At 34.8% G+C, this 23,423-nt stretch overlaps 1 protein-coding gene across 2 annotated transcripts in view; it reads right to left on the bottom strand.

Moving 5' to 3' along the window:
- The window catches only part of LOC118184166 (sulfate transporter-like), a 257,622-nt gene that overhangs the window by 153,182 nt on the left and 81,017 nt on the right, over positions 1-23,423 (bottom strand). The window lies entirely within an intron of this gene.

The following is a 23,423-nucleotide window of genomic DNA, read 5'->3' as shown; positions in this document are numbered from 1 at the left end:
TTAACCGGCTTTTGAATTAATTAGTAACCCGCTGAAGATATTAACTTTGTTTATTATGAAATGTACTTATCAATTACGAAAGATGAAAATTTCGTTTGGTAGAAAAACCATATTTTTCATAATCTGATGAACTTTCATACAGTGGTTTATATTTGTTTTCGGTGGATTTTTTAAATTTATTTGCACATCTCGTACTAAATGTTGAAACACAAACTTGAAATTGTTTTCTAATATATTACTTTTATCTGTTTTAAACACTGCTTATTGTAAAATATATAACATCAAAATATTCCTTCTAATAAAATCATAGTTCAAAAAGTGTTAATCAATCTATAATAATAAAAGCAAGTGTAATGTGTCTGTCTGTCTGTCTGACCGAGCTCTCCAGCCAAATCTATCGCACGCAGGGACCTGGAATTTTTTATACGGAAGCACAAAGGGGCTGGCCACCAGACCTCGAAGCCCGATTTTCGATTTTTGAATTAGAAAAATTAAAAAAAAATTATTTATAATTAATTAATCACGGTTTTTTTGACTCACTGATATTATTATTTGTTTTCAAATAACGTTCGATTGTAACAATTGATTTCTTTATTCTAGCGTTAGTTTGCTGTTTTGACGATACATTAAATCGATTAATTACAATTCATTTCTTTTTTGTAGCTTGTGGGGGGGGGAGAAGAGAGAGAGACAGTCTACATGTCCTACACTACTATTCCTGCGCTATTCACTTATCTGCATTTTCTAAATGCACGGGCAACGCCGGGCGGGTACACCTAGTAACTCATATAATAATTCGTACACTCAGATTTTTGCTGAGATGGTTTGGTATAACCTTTGTTTCTTGTTATACTTTTTTGTTTTAAATGAAAATACAGGGTGATCAAAACTCATATAATAATTCGTACACTCAGATTTTTGCTGAGATGGTTTGGTATAACCTTTGTTTCTTGTTATACTTTTTTGTTTTAAATGAAAATACAGGGTGATCAAAAAGTCAGTATAAATTTGAAAACTTAATAAATCACGAAATAATGTAGATAGAGAGGTAAAAATTGACACACATACTTAGAATGACATGGGGTTTTATTAGAAAAGCAATAAATAGAAAAGCAATAATCTGATCAGAAAAGCAATAATTAGCATAACAAATTAAGACAAAGCAAAGATGATGCTCTTTACAGGAAATGCTCAATATGTTCACCATTATTCCTCAACAATAGCTGTAGTCGAGGAATAATGTTGTGAACAGCACTGTAAAGCATGTCCGGAGTTATGGTGAGGCATTGGCGTCGGGTGTTGTCTTTCAGCATCCTTAGAGATGTCGGTCGATCACGATGCACTTGCGACTTCAGGTAACCCCAAAGCCAATAATCGCACGGACTGAGGTCTGGGGACCTAAGAGGCCAAGCATGACGAAAGTGGCTGCTGAGCACACGATCATCACCAAACGACGCGCGCAAGAGATCTTTCACGCGTCTAGCAATATGGGGTGGAGCGCCATCCTGCATAAAAATCGTACGTTCCAGCAGGTGATTATCAGCCAGGCTGGGTCACGGTAGCAGTTACAAAACCAGAATCACGCATTTTCTCGAAGAAAAAAGGGCCGATAACAGTATTTTTTTTTTTTTTTTTGGTTCTAATAAAACCCCATGTCATTCTAAGTATGTGTGTCAATTTTTACCTCTCTATCTACATTATTCCGTGATTTATTAAGTTTTCAAATTTATACTGACTTTTTGATCACCCGGTATATCACAAGAATGATAGTTTTCCCCCCCTCCAACTTGCCTATAACAGCATTGGCCCACTACTAAGACCAGAAGTGGTGGCTATTTTATTCCTATGAAGGAACAGTCAGTTTTACACCCATGCCTTCTTCGGGATTTTACCCTGGGCCCAGGACCGCGCCGACAATAGGTGCAAAGTCGTGCGGTGCACGACGGCGCCGAGTCAGAAAAGCACCGGGCAGCAATCATTAAAACAAGCAGTCCGTCTCACTGCCTGTCTCAGCATGAAAATTCTTGTCTAATTTGAACGCTTCCCGGGGAGTCGACTCAGGTAAAACTTCGGAAGCTACTGATTAGGTTCTGTAGCTAAGCAGTCTTGGCCAACGGGTGTTTAAAATCAGTCTTCACAGGACTGGAGTCATCGCCGGTGTACCATAATCGTATCTCCGCAAAAAAAAAAAAAAAAAAAAAAAATCTGAAATGTTTCAGATTTTAAATTACGTCCAAAGGGGCGTTTTTTAACATTTTGTGTGTTACCTTTCTTTATTAAATATCATGTTCCTCGCACTTAAACCATAAGATCCAGTGCAACAGCAATATCGCAAAATAGTTTTAAAACGAGCATATCTTTAGAATTTCCGATACAGAGACTCACGCGCTGGAGATAAAAATGTTTTTTCTGCACAACGTTGCCATTGCTCGCTTTGAAATCCTTGAGTTTGTTAATCAAAAATTCGTCAAAGTTTTAAAAAATAGGAAATCGATCATAAAACAAATTTCAAATTTCAAATTTGGTCTTCCACATGCTCATATTCGTTGGAGGATTACGTTATTCAAAATTCGATGACTCTATGTACCGTTGTTTTATCACAATACGAGAAATATACATACATTTATGCAGATTTTTCATTATTTAATTTCTTCAAATATAATGCAGGACTCTAACATTTTGTGGCAACAGTTTGAAAAGTGAACCGACATTTATGAGTCCGACGCAAAATGCCAAAACGAAACTAATAGTCCTTCGGGATTCAAATCCCTTTGGACTAAAAAGACCTGTTCTAGGCTAAATATTTACTTATATATACAATTACACTGGTGTGCAAAACTTAAGCAACAATGTAAATTAATCAGATAGCCATGAAATTATAGAAAAGGGATTCTTGCGTTCAGTACAATGAACACACAATTCAGTAGAAAGGTCATGTATATGCAAATGTCAAGAAGAAAAGGTCACAGGCTACGTGAGCGTACGCAAAACGCGTATGGTCAGTGCGCTCAACTCGAGATTACCATAAAAGGAAGGATGGAGACGCAATTAAAGACATTCGCAAGTACAAAAAGTTCTTTCGTAATTTTTTTTTTTTTTTTTTCTAGAAGAAATGATTTGGATGACTTCACACGTAGAAGAATGATGGACAATCTGGAGTAGGGGCGAAGTGTGACCAGTATAGCTGAAGAGTTCGGAATCAAAAAAGTGGCGTTTCGCGCGTTTAGAAAGCCTTCCATACCATAGGTACAACTGTTAGAAAGGTTGGTGGTGACCGTTCCAGGAAACCAACCGCAGCAAATAACCGATATATAGTCCTTCAGACGAAAAGAGTCCGAAACCAGTCAGCAAGCGCCACAGCTCAACAACTGTGAACAGCAACGGGAGACAATTGTCGTGGTTTACTGTGTAGGGTTTATATTTATTTTAACTAACATTTATTTTAAGTTTAAGCTATCTTTCCTGTCAAGCCTTTACTTTCCCCTAGAATTGCCAATGCCAGAGTATGTAAATTTTAGTAGAACGCGCAGAGTATTCAAATTTTTAGCAGATGTAATTTTGAGTTAAATAGAAGGGAAACGAGTTTGTAAGTGTGCTTTCTTGATTCACGAGCGTGAAGGTTGCTAGGTAGAAATTTAAGAACCGCGCGTTTCGGCCTGTGTGCCTACTCGGGCAGTTAGTTGAAACTTTCAACTTCTCAATCCGAAAGTTTGCTGAATCTCAGCTGTATCTTAGAACGCGGTTAAGATCGTTGCAATTATAGAGCCTCGTATATAGTGACTTCATTAGTTATGCATCCTGTTATTTATTTTTAGTTGTACTTTTCTCTTTTTATTTAACCGTCGGGTCGGCGTAGTTTGTGAGCGTCAAGTGAACGCATCTGTAACTTCTAAAGTGGAATAAAAAGGGAGTTAAACCCTTCTTAAGAGTTTGTGTAATTTCCAGTTCATAGCAGTCACTACTCCTGTTGCGGGCAAGTTGGGGCCACGCAACACCACAACTGTGCCCAAACAGCTTCACAAAGGTGGCCTATGCGCCTGCCGTTCTGAACGCTGCATCCCTTTAAAAGTTGGCTATCGGCATCACCGTTTACACTGGTGCAAGGAGCTCAAAAACTGGGCATCTCATCAATGGAATCGTATCCTCCTTACGGATGAGAGTCGTTTTAGTGTCACAAGCGATTCTTAACACAAATTGATTTGGAGAGAGGTCAGCACACGGTTTAATCTCAGTAACATTACGGAAAGAGACCGTTACGGTGTCCTGAAGATCTCGTCTGGAGAGACATTATGCTGAACGAGCGGACGGAGCTCCACGTTTTCCACAGAAGTTCTGTAACCGGAGATCGCTGGAGGTGATCCTTCCCCATGTGCGTCTGTTCCGAGGTGCCATTGGAGCAGACTTCGACAATGTACGGCCACACCGGACTCTTGCTGTTCAGAAGCTACTGAAAAGTGAACATATCACTCGAATGGATTGGCCAGCGTGCTCCCTTTATTGAAATCCCATAGAACATGTGTGGGATGCTTTGGTAAGACGATTGTGACATGATTACATGCTCCGGGCAACACCCAACAACTGAAATAGATGCTGATTGAGGAATGGGCACTCTTACCTCAAGATCTGTTGGAAAATCTGGTGCTGAGTATAGAGAGACCGTTCGAAGCAACCATTGCAGTAAGGGGAGGGCATATCCCATACTAAGGAACACCTGCTTGTTGTTCTTCCTCTTGTACAGACAATCATGCGTAACGATACTATGAGTTCAATAATGCCTGTTTTTGTTTGATTCCATACTGTATGCATTGTATTCATTTTTAGAGCAATTATGCTTTCGTCATCGTTTAAATACAAAATGCTGTCTCTTAATTCTGAATTTCATGTCTCTTAGATGATTTCTCATGGAGTTATGCCAAAAAGAACACCTGTTGCTTAAGTTTTTCACACCAGTGTATGTACAGATTACATTTTAGAAAAACTTTCCTACCTCCATGGTTACGACTCACCAAATCGAGGCTTGCTCCGGTGTCCCGCAGCACTTTAATAGGACGACCATTTACTCGTGCGTCCGTGATAAACGGAGACAACAATTCCTCTGCGCTTTTATATTGGTATACGTTGTTTACTATGGCTGGTGATTTATCCTTTATGAGTTTTGGGCACTGGGGCCTAAGGTGATTTTCTGAGCCGCATTCGAAACACTTAGAAGCCTTTCTTTTTTCAAATGCTTTGCTTCGGGTGGTCTTCGTTTGTTCTGCCCGAGACGAAACATTTTTTTTTTTTCCTCGTCATCCCCCTTTTTATCTTTATGATCAGTTAAATTCCTATCATTCCTCCTGATCTAAATAATTTCTCAGAGCAAAACTCAAATCCCTCCATGTTTCATCTGATTTTCGTTGATGCTGAATGAATTTAAGACGGAACTTTCGGGGCTCAATTTGAATCTTTTTAAGAGCAAAGCCTTTACATATATGTAATCGCAAGCCTTTTCTTCGGATTCTTTAGATATAAGTTGAACGATTTCCATGAGCAATAGTGCTAACAAATAAGCTACCCAGTCGCTCTCCTCAATGCCAAACCTCTTCGCTTGTCTCTCAAACATTGTCAAATACAAACTAATATCCCCACTGTCCGAATCAAATTTTTGAATAATTTTTTGTATCTCACGATGAAACTGCTTATTATTCGATCTTGAATTTTCCGATACCGCAGGCGACGATCTGCCCATTGCCTCGATCCTTAGCCTTTCTAATTCAAATTGTCTTATCTCCCTAGCCCGGCAATCCTCTCTCTCTCTCTTGTTCTCTAAGTATCTCCTCCTCCAACCTATCATTTACTATTCCTTCGAAGACACCCTTAACGAAATCTTCGTCATACGCTGCACTTTTTTGAATCAGAGATTTTAGCTCCACAATCTTTAGACTCATTGTAGCCTCCTCTCCTAATTCTATCGCTAGTTTATATAAGTGAATCTTTTTTCCCTTTCCCAAGAAAGCCATTTTAACCATTTAATTTTTAAGTCTTTCAGCTCTGTGCCACACTCAATTTCTGTACTTAGAATTATCAAATACTAATTAAAAATACATTATTAATATTATCATTATTAATAGTAACCATTAATGCACAGTGATTTTACAAACATCGTAAATGATCTGAATCTTAATATAACAAGAATTCAGTAAACTCAGTACTACAATTTTCAAAACGCTTGAAATTCCTTAATATTATTAAAATCTAATACACACTATGGCAACATTTACAGAATTAATGAATTGAGTTTTAGTAAGTTTTTACCTGAGTACATACTAATAAAAACAGTAAGTAATTCAATCACAACTTCAATAACAATTAGTACACAATAAACCCAACATCAGTAACAATCCAATTAAGTAAATTTCAACTGTACTTAATTTAGTAAATCTCAGTTTTCACAACTACAGTAGTGCTGATGTGTTTTCTGACACATTAAAAAAAACAATATAAAATTGTCAATAATTCTTATACTGTTAAATAACAATAAAACCAATATACATTAATTACAAACATAGTTAATATAAAATTAATATAAAATTGTCAATAATTCTTATACTGTTAAATAACAATAAAACCAATATACATTAATTACAAACATAGTTAATTTTTGTTGGATCTTACATTCAAAAATGTTAAAACAGGACAAACGAATAACAACAGTAAAAAGACTTTCAGTATTTTCTATGCTACTGAGTTTCTACCTTATTATTTCAAAATTTATGCAAATTGTTATGAGAAATCATTATAAACTAACACCATATCATACTCATACACACGAGTTAAAATGCATAGCAAGGAAGATAATGTATCAACTTTAAACAAAATTAACTACTTAGGATAAGTCGCTGCCTTAATGTAAAAATCAAGGTACTTACCCCGTTTGATGACTTGTTAGATGAAGATTCATTGACATTATATCTAATTTATACGATCTTCGGAATCACAAGATTCCCACAAACACAGAATTTATGTGATCAACTTCTATAGAACGTGCTGACTCTTCCTTCACAACATGGAACTTTAACGTTATAACATAAAAATCAGGATAATTTTGATGAAGAAAACTCGTTGTGCAGAACCGTGGAGGTTCTCTAAACTATCACTTAGATCAACCAAAGAAACTGGAACTGGAAAAATTACAACACAAAAATCTGGATGATTTTTTATGAAGAAAACTCGTTGTGCAGAACCGTGGCGGTTCCCTAAAATATCACTTAGATCAAACGAAGAAACTGGAATCAGAACGATTCGAGTTTTTGATGAAGAAATCTCGTTGTGCAGAACCGTGGCGGTTCTCTAAAATATCACTTAGATCAAACGAAGAAACTGGAATCAGGATGATTCATACGACGTGAAAATCAGGATGATTTTGGTTCTGTCAACTTATATAGATCAACATAAGAACTTGAGCTGATTTTTAAACTGCACAGAATGACGAGGGTGCTGTCAAAACTTCATTGAATCAGGATGATTCGAAACTGCAAACCTCATGGAATCAGGATGATTCTACTCAACTGTGTCGAATTGAAGCATTACTTCTTCGTTTGACTAGTGGGCCTTTTAAAATCCCACCGCTGCTGCCAGCAGTTGTACCATAGTCGTATCTCCGCCAAAAAAAAACAAGACCTGTTCTAGGCTAAATATTTACTTATATATACAACTATGCACAGATTACATTTTAGAAAAACTTTCCAATACATTTTCATTACAGTAGAGCGCGCAAACTAGCGTCCGCTCTTTTCTCTTTCACATCTCAATCTCCTCTTACTCCCACCTGCGACCAGGGGGGAAAGTCCACTTCCCTCTTCCGGCCGAGGCGAGGAGGGTTCTCTGTCCCTTCTTTTAGGGCGGGTGACCAAGTGGTCTTTAGAGAAGGGAAACGTTACACCGGCAATGGTTGTTTCAGGCTCGGCAGGGACCGCATGGTACTGTCTTGTCCGTTCCGTTGGTTGTGGTGGAGCTATATAGTCAGTTATTCATGGTTGTCCGGGCTGAAACACCCCCGCCGATGGAGTTGGCGCCTTTAAACTGCTTGAGGTTTCCAGTGGGCGCCTGGAGTCTCAAAACTGCATATTCATATCTTCTTTGTTTTTTCACTAGGATCGCCTAAAGCCGAGATCTGTATAGCATAACGTAGTGTTAGCAGGCCGGATTAGTGGCTCGTTCTGTCTAACAGTGTTTAAGTGACTTCGTTCTGCTGTCCGGGTTGAGGCTCTTGTTGATGGCAAATGTTTTTGCCATCCCTCCAGAACGGGGACGTGGAATGTGAGTTTCTGAGTATTTCTGTCGACACAGTTTAGTCTTAGCTCGTCGGCTCGACCGATAGGTTTGCGGCCTCTAGGGTTTGGAAACTTTACCTGCGTTAAAGCAGCTTCGAGCTTGTACAGGTCTGAGTGCCCCTTCCTCCTAGCACACTGTCTTATTTGACGGAAAGTTATAACCAGAACAAAAGTTCGTCTCTGTTTTTCTCTTCTGTCTTATTCGAATGTGAAAATACTTGATGCCGACGCTTATGTAAGGGTGGAAGTATTCGACAAATTGCTTAATCCTTATTTTGTGCTTACTGTTGCAATCGTAGCAATTTGTGCAGCATTTAGCTTTTTTGTGATTACTTGTTTTTTTTTTTTTTTTTTTTTTTACATAAAAAAAGATAAGTGCAGTTACATATTATGTTAAAATTAAGGTTAACCTTTTAATTTGGAAAAGCAACGATTTGAGCATAATTACTCGAAAACTGAGAGGTAAACTCTCATGTTTGAACCATTGGTCGTATTCTTGGCCGCATAAATTACTAATATCTAAACCATTTTCCTTTAAAGTTTTTAATAAGAATGTTATTCGTCCTCCACCGGTCGTATCTGTTGTAATACAAAATAATAAAAAACCTTTCTTCAGTACTCATGTCTGTATTTTTTAAAGTGAGATACCTCAAACAAATTGATATCTGCTCTTCATGGCCAGCATTAGGGGTACAATCAAGTAAAATAGAAAAATTCTTTGTTTGATCTTATTTAAAATAATTTGCTTTATATTATATTTATTTATATTTAAAATAATTTGCTGTTACATTATCCCGTAATAAGCTAATTTTTTAATTTTGAATTTTATCTCCAGTGTAATGAAGCCTATTTTTTTAAGTTTGAATTTTATTAATATATACAGACATTAATAATGTCAAATTTTGTGATCATTTCTATACACTTTAGAAAATTATTATATCTTTCGAATAATTTGTTACTGAAACCACGGAAGGCTAAGTTTTGTTTGGCTAAAAACTGAATGGCATAGATAATTCTTTCAATAACATCGCGCCAATGCTTAGTCTCTTTTTTTTTAATAAAATTTGAAATTCCGAATTAACAGGTTTATTCTTTCGTAATCGTTCTAAGAAATCTGATAGCTCTTTTGTTGTTTGGCCAGATTTGACAAAAGTACATCTAAAAAAATTACGTCTATTTTTGTCTTTTGGGAAATTGAAACTCGAAACCAAGTTTTGGTAATATCCAGAACCATTTTTTATTAAGGCTTGAACTTGGGATGGCAATAAGGGACTTGGGCATAATCCGGAATCATTAGACCCAGGCAAATGCGTATTTTACTGCAGAAATTGTAGATTTTAATAGTATTTCCTCTGTTTTTTTCGACCGACTGTATTGAATTTAAAGGTAATTGCCTCGTGAAAACGCTTTCTAACACTTTCTGATTATTATGTTCTTTTGGTAGCTGAGACGTTGATGGACAACTAGTGCTAGTAGTGTCAGCTTGGTTATTCTTTGGGTTTTGAAAAAAACTGAGTAATTTTGAAGTTCAGTTTTATTAAAGCTTCCTGTCATTTTCTTTTGTTCATTACATTCTGATATTTAGACAATTCTTTCTGTTTTTCTTCCAACATATGGGGGAAAATGAAAGCAGAAAAAAGTGGAAGTAAAAATAAAAGTAGAAAATAATTATTTTAAGAACTATTGCGTAAAACACTTCTTAATAACACTCAAAGTCAATGTTTGAAATATTTTACCTTACTTCTGGAAAAGTGAATATATCTTAAACTATTGCTTGGAAACTATATGAACTATTAGATCAATATCAAATAATTCAAGGAGGTGGTGGTACTCGTTTGCTTATTTAAAGTAAATAAATCAAATTTAAAGTATGTATTTTAAGACGTAATGAAATAACTAAGCATTTTCCTTCGGTTTCCCGTATAGTTAAAAATCGGAAAATGGGCAAGAAATGGTTTAAAAAAAAAAAAAAAAAAAATCCGAGTAATGCTCAAATCGTCACTTTTCTGAATTAAAAAGCTAACCCAAGTTTAATATAATATGCAACTGCCATTACCTTTTTTATGTAGAAATAAATATAAAAACAAGCAATCACCAAAAAAATCACAAAAAAGATAAATGTTGCACAAATTACTACGATTGCAACAGAAGACACAATATAAGGACTAAGCAATTTGTCGAACTCGTCTACAGCGCACCCTGTACCCTTGGATATGCATCGGCATCACGTATTTTCGTTCACATATATTTACAAGATCAGCGCAACTTATGTCAAAAACTGCAACAGCATTAATTGATAAAAATCCGATATACATAGTATAAATCTTATGCATGAACTGCAGTTTTTGCAAACTTTTGGAAAAAATATAGCATCACCGGTTGAAACTCTATGCTATATCGTTGTCCACAACATAGGGGTGTGCATAAAAGAATTTTGGATATATTCCTAGATATCAGCCCTAGAGCATTTTTTGTGCCCTTTTGTAATCACAGTTTGAACCTTGTCGTAAACTACGCGGCGAACAACAATTTATTCAGTGCAAACTTATTAGATATGCATAAACTTTGTTTTGAATTTTAAGTTAATAAGTAGTGTTCAGCAATATATTTGATATCCAGTGCGTTTAGTACATTATTTCGCTTCACTTGCAGTGTTACTTTTTTATAACACGTTGTTGTTGACAAATACTCACTTGTCTGACCTATTGTCAGCTCAAGCCCACGAAATTCCTCGTGACATGGAGCGCAAGATACGCCTGTCTTTGGCAACATCCTTCATCCCCTTACCTTGATTTAGCTAAGTTTAACTTCCAATTTTGATGGAAAACGCCCTGCGGGGACGGGTCTGAGCGTCTCCCAACCATGGAGGTAGGAAGTAAGATGGAGTCGCCCTAAACAAGTTTCTCCGTACCCTGCTCTGAAGCACCGGTGATTCCTACGTGGTGACCAAAACATTGGGTCATTTACCATTGAGTTCTATGGGATTTGACGCGTTCGGGTGTAAATATTTTGTAATTACGTCGCAAATATACATATAAATGTATATATTTTCTTTTTCTACAACACTTCAGAGTCTTAAGTATGTGAAAACAACATATTTTTAAACAACATTTCATTCTGAACGGAATTAAATGCTATACTTTTCATAGGACAGTTTTCTCAGAATGGTTTAATTTGAATGAAATATTTTCACAAGTTTTCTTTAATTACATTAGAAAAAAAATTAAGGTAATTCGATTTTATTCGGTTAAGGTACAAAAATTAAGATCAAAGTTTATTGTATTATTAATATTAAAATTATGCATTATTTCTTTTCTATTTATAGAGCTTCTTCCTAAAATACTTTCTAAAATATGACATGATTTTTTGGCTTCTTTTAAATCGAAAAATGTAAGTCAATTTATAATTAATGCTCTATTCGGTTCATTTTAAATTAGAGAATTATTAGGAATTAGCGAAATACTTTAAATAAGTATTTCGCTAATTCCTAATAATTAAATAGGTATTAAATAGTATTTGACTTTCTCTGAACATTTCTGAAAGGGAATAAAATAAGTTTTTTTTTTAAAGTATTATTTAAAACTTGTAACTGAGTTATTATAAAATGTAAAGGGAATAATTCTTTTAATTATACTTATTAGATTTTTTTTTTTTTACCCTTCATTTCAACAATACATATTCCAAAACTCTTTATTACGTTCTTAAGTGCGCATCTCATACCATTTGCTTTACAATACCTTTTAACAGATTGCTTTCCAATACGAACAATTCTTGCTTAAATAGTTTTATAACGTATTTGTCAACAGGATTTCAATTTATGTTTACAATTCAATATTAAGGTTATTATATATTTAGATAACATTTATAATCATTATAAATTAGATACATTTAGTCATTAGATTTCTTGACAGTACTTTCACAGTTGTTTATAAGTGAATAAATTCTTCATTTCAAATACATTTATAAATAATTTAATGAATATTTAAGTATTTTGTCAAAGGCAGATACATGCTTTTTGCAAGCACATGCATAAATACCCATATTTATTTCCTATTTATCATTGCCGGCATGTGCAAATCTTTAATTTCTGTGCATTCACTATATTTTTCGTGTAAAGTAATTTACACTAATTTAGCATACACCCGAAAGTTTTACATAAAAAATATATATGATAATTTGAATGAAAATTATAAGTATTATTTTTAATACCCACTCAAAGGTCAGTTTTTCTTCAAAATTCCTCCACGATGGCATCTCTCTCTTTAGGCAGATAGCCCTTGCATGCGTTACTCTATTTAATAAAAACTTAATCTGACCTATGTGCCTAATTACAAATATTTTAACATACATAATTTTATATTTACATTTAGCCATCAAGTTTCAAACTTTTCAAATCTTCTAGAAAATAAATTTTGGCAGATCTCTTTTAGCAATTTTCTTAAAATCTATATTTTTGTAGTGCAACAGCTTAGAATTTTATAAAACAAATTCATAATCAAAATCGCTGTTGTTAGTTATCGAAAAATAACCAAGATGTGATTTTTGCGTAAATGTCAGTAAACTGTACAAATTGCTATTATCCATTACACTATGAATGTTTCTTTCATGCGAGAGTGTCCCTTTTTCGATTTCTATGGAACTGTCGTGTGTCGAAATACTATCAGAATCTTATCAAGCGAGCTTCTGAATGTAAACAAAGAACACCCCGTCTGGTGACCCAAGCTTCAAAGCAGTGCTTCACTTCTAGCGCGGAATGGCCCCTCCTCCCTTTCCTACCTCCATGCTCCCAACCCTCTTCTACTACCACCAACCTTTCGAGAGGACTTTCGCCTCGAATATTTAGAGTGCTCCCATGCCGTACGGACATTATACATTTACAAAGATCCATATTTTCTCCCGGATTCGAACCCGAGCCCTTCGGCACGGCAGTCAGCAACGCTAACCATTATACCGGTTGGGCGGCTATTAATAACATAAATGTTTTAAATAATCAATAAATATGTTTGGGTGTGGTTTTTAACAAAGCACAAAATGTTTGCATATTTAGAGCAAAGTTAAACTTTATTTTTTTCATTTTTGGGGTTTTTTATTTTATTTATTTATTTTTTTAATATCGTTACTACATCGTTTTCCCCTTTAATATCGTTACTATATAAAAGCGCTCGTTAGACATTTGCACGACGGCGCCGATTAGGCTTGGCGCGGGCCTGCCTGGGCCCTTTGGTAGTCCGACTCCTCTAACAACTATACCGTCTGGGCGGCACAAGAATGATAGTCTGCATTTGAAAATGATCACTTTTTTAGCTGAACATATTAACAATTACACATCTGGAAGGAATATGGCAACAAGCTAAAAATTAACGACCAATTCTGTTAGAAATTTAATAATTCAGCTTTTTAAAGATGGTAAAAGTATAGCCTAATCCAAAAAAACCCTATTACTTTGGATGTTATAAAACGATGAAAATTTGTGAAACTTAAATTGCACTGAAGTCAGGACCACATGCCAAACTAACAAAATTAAACCGCAGATTTTCTCTAAGAAAAATCAAACAAGATTAAAAAAAAAGTACTGTAAAGCGTTCAACAAATTTAGAAGAATAGTTTGTAATAAAAGTTTACTCTGAAGATTTTAGAAGAATCAGTTAATGGATACGATGAGCCATTAGCAAGAAAGAAATTCTTCCGTCAGCAAGAAAACAAGGAAAATAACGCCTGGCGTTTTGCAAAAGCTACAGTAAACAAAGTTTTATCATCTTGAAACAATGTTATATTTTCAGAAATGTGAAAATCTGATTCATTTAGATCCGACAGACGAATTACTGTACGACAAAAGTCGAATTTAAAAGTGAACTCCGAAACCTGTTGCCTATCGTTACACACGGGACATAATGGTTTGGGGATCTTTCGCTGCTTTTGATTAATGTTGATGAAATATGGATTAGTATAAATGGCAGTTTTCAGTTATGCACTGTCATGCATTTTGTGATGTGTGTACTTAACGGAAAAGTACCTTTTGTGTGTGTGTAACATCTGTAAATTATCCTTATAATTAAAAAATATTTACTAATAAAAAATCGCTAAAATGCGTGGCAGGCGCATAAGGAAAAAGTGCCACATAAATATACAGGGTGCCCTGTAAATGTTGCGACAAACTTCTGGGGGAGGTAGGGTACATCAAAAGGATTAAGAATTGCATAGGAACCCATGGCCCGGAAATGTCAAGGGTAAGATGTCAGCGATAGAAGATGGGAAAAGAAACAAAAGTGATTAATTTGAAACATTTATTGGACATGAATACAAATGGTGTACGACAGCTTGGATGTTACAAAAGGTGCTCGAAGTTTGTATCATCAGACGCCAAACATGCCTGACACCGACGGACCATTGATTGCCAGACATGTTCAAATACACTGGGAGTTTCTTTAATTGTAAAAGCTGCGCAGGCGAGTCTTACCACGAGATCCATTTCAGACACAACAGGATCGTGATACACGACACTTGTAATGGCTTCTCACAAAAAGAAATCAAAGCTCGATAAATCCGGTGAGCGTGGGGGCCAGGTAACTGGTCCTACACGGCCAATCCATCGATGCGGGAATGATCTGTTCAAATGGCTACGAACCAGTCCAAAATGAGTCCACTTCTTAATGACCCGTAGTCGCACAAATTTTGTGGTAGGGTTGATGTCTGTCGGAGAAGCATTCTTGATAAATGCATGCAGCGGTTCGTCCATTATCCTCAGCTATTCCATACACTAAGTGCATATCTGTTCGTATAGCGTGCCATGCTCTTCGTAGGGTACCTACCTCTCGAATGAGGCAATCCTCACTTTCTACTAGCACTCTCCTGTACACCACCCCCTGGCGGGGTAAAATGACATTTCTGGGCATGGGTTCCTATGCAATTCTTAATCCTTATGATGTGCCCTTCCTCCCCCCCCCGAAGTTTGTGGCAACATTTATGGACACCCTGTATAAATATTCTTAATGGAAACCTAAAAGCATTTATTTATTTTTGCTTCTATAACCCATGTATTAAATAAGAAAGAAAATTTGCTTTCATTAGAGTTTGAAAAACTTACCAGATTTCTAAAGAATGCCATTGTATAAAGTCTTTATTTTGTAAAGCAAAGAATTCTGTTCTGTCAAAGCTTTAAGAAATTTCTCCAGAATTTTACACAAAAAAGAAAAAAAAAAAAAAAAAAATCTATAAAGCAGGGGGTTTTCAACAGTGTTGGCATTGTCCCTCAGGATGGATGAAATTTTGAAGGGGGTCAATGATAATCAAGGGGTCGATTGGGGATCGATAGCTGAATATGCACCGGCAACGGAAAAGCATAATTAAGATCCCATTGTTGAAAAGATTAATTAATAAAATTAACAATTAAATTGTTTCCTGATATAAAGCTGTATCACGTAGTAACAAAGAAATCATTTATATATAAGGGAAAAATACACTCAGTTTATTTAATATATTTTAAAATCAATAATATTTCTTAAAGTTTTATAAGTTTTAACGCAATAAGGTCAATATCAAAAGGTAAAACATAAGAAACACAGCCAAAAAAAAATTACGAAAAGCGCAAAATTAGAATGGAAAACAAGAAACAAGCTGAATATTTTTAAATGAGGTGATTTAAAAATTTAGTTAAGCAATTTTATGCCAAATATTAAATATAATAAAAAAAAGTATCAATACGTCAAGTGCAGCCACCAAATTTTCATTGTAACAAAACTTTTGTGTTATTAGAATTTGAGATTTTGTTTAAAAAATTTCTGTTATTTGAAAAATTAATAATAATTAAAAATAAGCATAATAAACCATTTCCTTCAAAACTTTTTCCATATTCTGAATCTAATTGTTATTTATATACAGTTATTTGTAATATTATGGTTATGTTGTATACTGTACGCACGTGCTAAATGGGTTTCCTTGGTTTATTTGATTACGGCAAAGCACTCGAAGGCTATCTGCCAAAGATGAGAGATGCCTTCGTGGAGGACTTTCTAAGGGAAACTGGCTCGCGTATACGTTACACATGGGGAAATCGATGAAAAGGACCATGCAGCCAGCCCGTTCTGAGGATTCCAACCTCGGACCGAACTACCAGTGTTCAGCGACTTTACCGCTGGGCCGCTGTCGGGCCATGCAAGTGCTAAATCAGCGTGACAAAACTGTAAGGGAGCCAATGAAGAAAACAATTAATTTTAAAGGGGGTCGATGCGTGAAAAAGGTTGGGATCTCTGTTGCATAGGATTACCTGTTCTGGAACTTTCCACCAGAGCACTCGTACAGTTCTTCTTTTTATCACAGAACACAATCAGTAGTTACACTTAATACTACTCAGAACGTTAAACACAACGCAATACAAAGCGCACCTGAAAGGCAAAGCTCGCACGGAGGTCTCAATACTCCGAAATCATCTCTGAACTAAAAACTGCGAACTATTCTGTATGCCACGCATAATAACATACAATACGTATGTTGTTTTCTGGCTGCCATCATGTAAGTGCCATTATTAAGGGCGCATTAAGTAGTTTGAGTACCGAACGATGGCTGATGCTCTCTCCGGGTTTATATAGTTACCCCCCTGGCCGCCGAGAAATCGCTAGTACCTTTCCGCGATTACTGGAAGGCATGTACGGTTAAAGTTACATATAAGGGCCGGATACAGTTACAGGTATGTGTAGGGATCAATTGTAGTTATTCCATCACAGTACCAATCACATTTATACAGGTACTAGACCAAGTTGTCACGAAATGGTTGCCAAGTTTGGCAATGCATAAGTTTTTGAATAAGAAGCATAAATGCATAAGTTGCATTAGAGCATAAATTGCATAAGAAGTTTTACTCCCTTACGACAAAAGTGGACCGGGAAATTTAATTTCCAAATTTGCAGTTGATGATTTTCAACTTGCATTGAGGGATCGGTAAATCAAGTTAAACGTATTCGAGGAAATAAGTTTAAATGAAGTGTAGGAAAAAAAAAAAAATGTGTATGATTTAACAGGCCGTACAGGGAAAATATGCGGTTTCCACATCAGATTTTTTTACGTGTGATCGAAGTAATCTGTAACGAAGTACAATGTTTTCTGAAACGTTCATTGTAAATTAGCTTTCTATCATTTGTCATAAAAGAAAGCACTTTGGTAATCCAGTCAAAATAGCATAAATTAGAATTCTTCGCAGAAACGATGGGCTCTTTTATTAAACACGATGATAAAAGTCAACTTTCATCCTTTCTGTCATATACATCCTGAGGAAACTAAAGTTATGTGAATTCTACACAGACTGCTGACTTCCTATTCTTACCAAACAAAACATTTTCTCAAGAACTTCGTGAGATGACATTTATTTTATTTCTCCCCGAAGATGAATGAATCTCTGTTTAGCTTTAATCATTAAACACAGGAATGTTGCACAACATTATTTTATTCATAACATGAGAAGCAGGAATTAATTCAGTCTAAAGTATGCATAATTTTTCAAGACTGATAATAATAATATTCAGAGAATCGGGTTATAATTTCTTATTTATATGAGAGTTTCCACCAGTATGCATTTTGAACAGTGTTCTATTACTGTAACATACGCTGACGGAATAAACCATTACACTAACTTTTATAGCATGAGTAACAGAGATTGCAACTGATTTTCTCTTTTATTCCCCTGATAATCTTTATTTTTATTCAGTGTATTCAGTTTGTATTTGCATTTTTGTATTAGCATTCATTCATTATATTTTTCCTTGCATTTATTATTGGACATGCATTTTGTGCAGATTCTTCTTTAAGCTATCCGGAAGTTGTAGGTGCTCTCGCACTTAAGAAACGTACCAAGTATGTGATCTCACCGTACTTCTGTTATTTACGTTTTAGCTCATCTTTGTTTTATCTGTTGCTGATGTGCCCGATCTTTCGAAATCCGGGTGTTGTGTTTGCCTCCCTTCTCCTACCTTGCTCCGATATCCTTCTTGAGAATAACGCTCAAGTCTCAAACATGTGAGGTGCTCTCGAGTCTTTACAAAATAACTGAGCGCGACGTGTCCGGCTGAATCGTCAGATATCGCCTCAATATTCGTCAGATATTGTAATGTCAATGTTACCATGTATTCTTATTACTTACATATAATACTTACGTATTACTATGTTTGGATGATTTCAGGCCTAAGGAGCAGCAGAGACAACAATAAAATGCTCGAAATTCAAGTGATAGGTAAAGGTATCGTAACTTTGCTTTGTGTTCTTATTGGAAGGTAGGTTTCTTTTAAAGAAATAAAATTATGATAGTTACCAATTGTTTATTCATGACTATTTTTCATTTGTTATATTCTTACTGTAACTTCGTCTTTCGGAAATTAAATAACCCGCATAAAATCTGACCTTCGGTTTTCAGACGATAAATTTAGTAAAAAAAGGGAGGGACGCGAGGAAAAAGGCGTTATAAAAAGGGGGAAAATGTATAATGACTTTAATGAACAATGCTAATATCATTTCACAAGTCCGTGTAGAAATTCATAATAACTGAAACGAATTTGTGCTTATTATTTTTGAATTAGTTTGTTAACTAACGACAAAATAAATTTGAAAGAAAATTAAATATCTTTTCCTTTCTGAACGACAACTCACTACTGCGTGGAAGACAAAGATATTTTAATTTCGACAGTTCTTTTAAATCGCGGAATTTGTTGACTAAAATCGAAAGACAGATATATTGTGTTTTGCCGAGTGATAGCACAATTTTTTATAGAGGAATTTTGTGATTTCGTTTGAAACACTTATGTTTTGCTGAAATTCAATACAAAGCTTTTATATAGCTGAGTTTTTAATCAAAAGTTTCATAAATTTGCACTAACCATGAAATAAATAAACAAAAATTTAAAAAAAATATTGGGGCTTCGAAGTGGTATTAAACAAAACAACAACAAATCTGGCTCTTCAATTTTTTTTTTCAGATTGTGCATAGAGTTCGAAATGCAATATTGGTTTGACACCTTTGACATCTATCGTTCAACCTTGTTCCAACTGCCATCTCGAACAAGGTTTGTTGAAAGAAAGCACAGTATAATCGGCGCTTTCTGTATATCGGTGAGATCGAGGTTTGAAATTAGGGTTGACAATTTAACTTGCTTATTAGTTGCTTTCTAAGAAACCAGATGATAGTTTATTCTCTGGGAAAAGTAACAGGATGGTTTAAAAAAAAAAAAAAAAAAAAAGGTACCTATACTGTATGATAATGAAATTTGTTTTGCTGTATTTAAAAGCAAAAATTGTTGTCTATTATTTTTGCGGGCAACGTGAATGAGTGCTAGCTTTTATTTATGCATTCTTTTATTTACAATAAGCTTCTAACCGCATGTGCAACCATTCGCCTAAAAAAGAGTTATATCTTTTAAATAATGATGAATCTGTCTGAATGTACTTCGCACAGTGGAAAACCAACACTACCTAGAGTTACCAAATTTTGAACACTTTTAGACGACTACCCGAACATGGGCACCTCGAAGCCAGAATTTTGAATTTTAAATTTGTTTTTGATTTATTTCACATATTGCACAAATTTAAAGAATTTTTATTTAACAAACTCAGCAATTTGAAAGCGGGAGGGGAAAACATTGTTCGAAATAAAACATTCTTATCTCTAGCATACATGCCTGTTTAAAGAAAAGAAATTTTAATTGAAAATTTCAAATCCTTGTGCACCACATAGTATTACACAAGGCTTACAGTGGTAAGTAAAAAAACAAACAAATGCAACAAAAAAAAAAAAAAATTACAAATTCGCAGATGACACGTAAGAGATAAATTTACAGAAGAAAGAGAAAGCTATTTTATGTTGGACAAATAAGTGAAGATGGGGAGAAAATGTAATATTCACAGAGTTTAACCTAGAAATGAGTTCCTTTCGTCCTTCCTTCAGCTTTGTACAATAGAACAACAAATGTTCGACATTTTGCACTCCCCCGAAACTGCATGAACACAAGTCTGTACTAGATAATCTAAATCTCTTCATATATGAATTGAATTTACCATGTCCAGTTAGAAATTGAGTAACTTCTAAACTGCAGAAAGAGTGTTTATTATTCAGTCTGTGAGGAATCGAAGGAAAATATAGTTTAGTCAAAGAGGCAGTAGTAGAATTCCTGTATAGTTCATTCCACTTAAGTACTGTATCCGCCCTATTTTGGTTCTTGTAAAATGACTTGGGAAGTATCATTGGAGTAATTACTTGAAGATATGTAGCTTGTTTTGCTAACCAATCAGCTCTTTCATTTCCTAGATTGCCAGTGTGGCCACATATATCAGAAAAGATAACATCAACACCTTTATTATTAAGGCTTTTAAGAAGAGCATGGGAAGTGACAATTAATTTATTATTTGAGAAGATATTCCTAAGAGAATATAACGATGAAAGAGAATCAGTGCGAATAAGAAATTTAGCACTTAGCGAACAGTTGATAGATATCCACTTAATTGACTCACTAATGCACAGTAATTCGGCTTGGAAAACACTGCATTCATTGGGAATTCTAAAGAGTTTGTATTCCAGTTCAGAAAATTCGGAAAAATGTAGCATACAATTTTAATTCAAGATTTTGGCTATTTGAAAGCAATGTGTTGCCACTGCCTCAAACAGAATACTTATTATTTCTGCAGACCGCCATGTTGCCATTCAGTAAAGTAAAAAACACCGAACCTTCAAATTTAATCTTTCTGTTACTGAGTCGTAAACCAAGGGATTGAAAAGCAATAAAAGCAGTTATGAGAAATATTTTTCTACTTTTTAATCTGAATGATTTCAATTCAAATGCATTTTAAATAACGAGATGTCTAATTAGAAATATTAAATATTTTTATGAATTGACATTAGTTGGACACATTCAAATCATTATACAATTTTTAAATTTTTCTGATAACTCTTTTAGGCGGCTGGCAACTCGACGGCTGTTTTCAAAGAAATAATTTGACGAATATAAGAAATATTTATGGGAAATTCTCAGATTCTATCGGGAAATTGTAAAGAAATGCTTTTTTCAAATATTTTGTAATTCTGCCCCTTAATTTTATGCGGCGTAATTGCGAAGAAAGCGACGCTGAATAATAAAGCTAAAAAGGTAAAAACACTGTGTTAGCAGGCGTGATGCTAAAACCATACGAGTAACCTCCGATGCTCAGCGGGAGCATAAAAAAAATCTTAACAAAACCTATGGAGAGACGTTAAAGTTTGAATCTTTTCGTTTTTTTTTTTTTTTTTATTTACTTAAATTCTCTAAAGATCTGAACTAGCACAAATTTTAAGATGCGTAAATTCAATACACAATATATATGAGAAGAGGTCAACATTCTCCCATCAAATATAGGAGATTTTCACATATTAATAACGTCATTTACTACGTGGTATGAAAGAGGAAGCTCAGCAGTTCTTATTCTGAGAAAAATATTACGCGAGTGGATAATAGACAGTAATCACTTTCTGAGAGTTTCATTTCGGAAAGACATAATTATGCTTCTACATCCAACCCGCATAACGCTTGAGAATTATTTTATTTATTATTATTATTATTATTGTGAATTATTTTATATTATTATTATATTCACATTTATTTTCGGACAATTGTAGTTTTGAAATTTATTTTCATACATCTTCAACTAAATATTAAAATAGAGACTCTGCATTTTCCCCTCTAATATATTAGTGGGAGGAATTTAGCGTGGAACTTGCGTGAAGTTTGGGCAATACTCCCAAAATACTACGAATGAATCGGACACTTATGCTACGAAAAATCTGACGTTGACACCACATGACTTCCTTTACGGCCTATCAAACTATTTTTACTGCATTTTATTTAAACTTATTTCCTCGAATTATTCTCACCTAATTAACCGATCCCTGGAGGCAAATTGAAAATGACATAAAAAAGGGCAAATGTTGGAATTAAAATACCCGGGTCAGTTTCTGTCGTACGGAATTCAAACTTCTCATAATTTCATTCTTTCATAAAGAGTATAAAACTTCTCCAAATATAAGTTTAGGAAACGGGAAACCGCATTCAAAATTAGATTTCGTTACTTTTCCAGAATAATGTTTTTTAATTGGACATTGCTGAAGCAAGAATATTTTTGTCAGTTAAAGCACTTCTGTTACTGGAAGTGTATAACAACGACCAGCGATTGCGAAAAATAAAGGACTTTTAAGCCGGGTAAGGAGGGAGGCTATATAATACACACATATTATATAGCATAAGATATACACACATATTATATAGCATACATAAAGAAACTTAATAAGAGGCAAAAATCCTGCGCTATAGCTGCAGGACAGAAGTAAAATAAACTGAATTCGCCTTGCTTTGAATACTGTTGAAGAATCCCCTTACTTTGACTCCAATTTACTCTTAAGTTAAAAGTAAATTGGAGTCAAAACAAGGCGATTCCTCAACAAAATTAATAATTGCATCCTTGTAAAGGGATTAAACATAAAATCAAAACATTTCAAAATAAAAGTGATCATAGCAGCACAAACTCGAAAACTAAAAGTGCAAAAAAAAAAAAAAAAAAAAGGAAAATACATACAAGATAATAAAAATATAAAAATTATTCCTTTTACTAATGAAGGGCCAATTCTTTTCAAAAGTCTCAATTATAGCCCGAATTGAGGGAAGATTTACATTTTTTTCTACTTTTCCTTACTTTTGGCCAGTATTTAGTAAAGTTTTGATTAAACCTGTTGAAATTCAGTTTTAATTAAGACTTTTACAATAAATTTCTTACTTTTATTAAAACATTTAAAAATATTTTTCAAAATTAAAATTAAATTTTTTAATTTTACTTCAAAAAATTTTTTTCGTACTTTATTTCAAAAACATTTTCGATTTTTTACAATTCTTAATATTTTTACGTTTTTCTTTTTTCTCACACAAGTTGTTACGTTATTTTCTTCCTTCACGTTCTTCGGTTCAGTCGTTCCCGGAGCTCAGCACGCTTTCTCGACGATGCACTAACCGCGATACACTACGAGACTCTTTCGGTGCACTCGACGATCCTGGGCACTCGCCGAAGTCGATCGAAGTGCACTCGCTGCCCAGCTGTCAACTCGATCGACTCCGC

Source organism: Stegodyphus dumicola, chromosome 1, assembly GCF_044657685.1.
Source record: "Stegodyphus dumicola isolate Sdum_Otavi_A_Nest chromosome 1, ASM4465768v1".
In the NCBI taxonomy this organism is placed as follows: domain Eukaryota; kingdom Metazoa; phylum Arthropoda; class Arachnida; order Araneae; family Eresidae; genus Stegodyphus; species Stegodyphus dumicola.
Note: the sequence above shows the minus strand (reverse complement) of the source record. Positions and strands in the feature narration are given on the sequence as shown.